This window comes from Budorcas taxicolor, chromosome X, assembly GCF_023091745.1.
Source record: "Budorcas taxicolor isolate Tak-1 chromosome X, Takin1.1, whole genome shotgun sequence".
In the NCBI taxonomy this organism is placed as follows: Eukaryota; Metazoa; Chordata; class Mammalia; order Artiodactyla; family Bovidae; genus Budorcas; species Budorcas taxicolor.
Window position 1 is genome coordinate 96,638,613 of NC_068935.1, and position 2,814 is coordinate 96,641,426.

Sequence of the window (2,814 nt, forward strand, 5' to 3'; positions counted from 1 at the left end):
TCATCATCAATTCTGGAGTGAGGGGCATGGGGCCTGAGCATGTGAATGGGGATCAGGGTTGGGCAGAGGGGTGGGGGTGGGGGTTACTGTTTAACTTGAAAATCCTTTTGGCCAAGGAAAGCTCCTATGAGTTTTCACCTTTGTTTTCCCACTTCCCTTCTGTGGCCACATTCAGCTCAAGTACATGTGCCCTGGGAGATTGCTGCTTCTATGCTCCAATTTTTGCTTTTGGGTTTTTACCTTGTGACCCATGCAGGGTTTGAGATGCTCTAATTTTGTGTCTATCCCAATTGCCAAGGTGGTGATTTTATATATGTATAAAATCTCTGCAATTTTTCCATCCAGTAGATGAGCAGCCAGGTCTACACTGCCTCCTACTTGGGGACAAGGAGCTTGTTTGCTATTAGCAGTGTAAAATTATGGTACAGATCCTCCCCACTCCCACTTCCTTTGGTCTTGGCATAGCTGCCACCATCACATCAGATAGCATAATCTAGTAGCCCCAGCTAGCTGTCTTCAGAGAGGATCAAGTAGCATGTGTCTCACTGCCTGTTGCTATGGACTTAGGCATCATAACCAGTGAGGGTCTTTTAACCTGACCTGCTATAGCTTGGGTTGAAGACAAAAATGCTAATTTCCTTAATGTAATGACCAAATTCATCTAGTTGCAAACAAGACAAAATAGGGTTATATTGTAGACACTACCATAGGTCTTGAGCTCCGGAATGATAGGATTTTTTTTTTTCCTTCTTCGTTTCTTTAAGCTTGTGACAGCCTGAATTGCAGATGCTTTTGAATTTTGGTTCTTTTTTTCTCCAAAGGAAATTTTCGTTATCTCATTACAAGGAACACATTCTTTTAATTGAGATACGGGAAGAGAAGTGGCCTAAACTAGGCTCGGCTGTAGGGGATGGGATTTTTACAGGTTGCGGGGGAAGGATAGGAAAAGGAACTCATTCATTCTTTTCATCAGGAGAGAGGATTTTATACATTGCAGAACTCATGTCAACTCAGCTTCTTAAAAGGGAAAATTGCTTTCCCCCAAAGACAAAAAGTTCCTTAAGCCTTGCCCACCCTTTCACTGGATGCTTTAAAGAGGCTTCATGCTAGCATTCCCAAGAGACAGGACACCAAGGGTATTTAGGTTGCTGTTCCAGTTTTTCTAAAGAGCCTTCGTTTTCCAATTAGCCAAGTTCTTAGTATCATCATAGGACTGGGCGTCTTGAGAGGAAAGACTGTGATCTGCCCTCACTCTGCCAAGCTGAAGGACTCTGATTTGTGTGGTAATTACAGCTCCTTATGGAAAGAATGGCACCCTTATTTCTGCATTCACACAGTTTTCATGTTAAACTAGCTTGGAAATATTGGTGAGGAAGAGTTGCTGTCAGGAAGACATTGCAACAGGCTAATCTTACCAGGCTCTATCTCTCATTAATCACTAGTATGGAGGGGTCCTTTTAAATTTCACCATTGGAAATGGTATATGAAACTTTTTACCTAGGTATGTTGACCCAAATTATTATCCTTGCTTCCTTGATCCTGTCCCCTTCTTCTACCCATCTCCATGCTTATTAAAAGTTAAACAGGGCTCTTGCTATTCCAGAAGAGATGCTGTTGCCTGCCACCCCAAGTCAAGATGACTTTGTGGGAAAACTGCCCCTTGGCCATGGGATGTGTGTGCTGGTCTTTGTCACCATTTTTCGGATTGGGGTTGGCCCAGTGCTCCTCCCCACAAAAAGTAAACCTGGATGGTAGAAGGTGTACCCCTGGAAGTACCACATGAATTTGCATGGCACCGACACCAACACTCAAGGGATGCAGACCAGCTCTCCAGGCTGACTTTGTCTGCATTGTGAAGAAATCTGTCAGTCATGAAGCTGGAGAATCAAAGAAGGTGAGAAAGGCCCTCCTCAACCCTAGCATAGCATTCCAAGAGAGAAGTGCCCCAATTCTGGCTTCTCACCAAAGTTGCCCTGGGAGGGTGGGGCTAAAATTGGCCTGGCTGTTTGGCAGGAAGGAGACACTCACCAAATGCCTTTACAACAGAGGAACGCTCACCACTTGCCTCTTCTGTCTCTGCTTGTCCTTCAGGGCAGCACAAGCTCCTGTTTGTATGTAGACTGTGCCAACCACAGCAGGTAGTAGAACCATCACCAACCACCAGAGCCTGCTGGATCACCAACCTGTCTGAGAAGAGAAAAAGTAGGTGGTCAGCCTTTGGCCAAGGGCAGAGAGCTGCCATCTCTAACAAGAGGGCAGTAAGAGGTGCCACCTCTGAAGAGGGCAGTCATAGCCCTGACACACATTGCTGGGCTTTGGAAGGTCTCATATCACAGTAAGTTTTAGGACTCAGCATCAGCTCATGGTTTGAACACTGTTGCCTGCAAGTCCTTTCACTGTCCTGGCTAGCCCAGAGATAGGATCCTCACCACCAGAAATAAGGCAGTCAGGGTGCATGGCTGCAGAAGCAGACTCCTTTGAGTCTACTCTAGATCCAAGCAGTTCATTTCTGAATCCCAGCTGTGGCCTAGAAGAGGAAGGAGGACCAGCTGAAGACTCGTGTGACAGCACAGGGTGACACTGGGAGAGCCAGCCAAGCTCTAGGCCTCTCACCAAACATACACCAGTGTTTGCTTGGCTAACACCGAATATGTCCCAGACTACTAAATGTGTAGATGTTAAGTCCACAAATGAACACCATTTCAGCATTGCAAGGTCAATGTTTTTGGATGTGACTTCACAAGAAGGTACCACTTGAGAGAAGGTGACTGCTCTTATCTTGCCCAGCAAGCAGGCTTATATATAGTGTCAGAT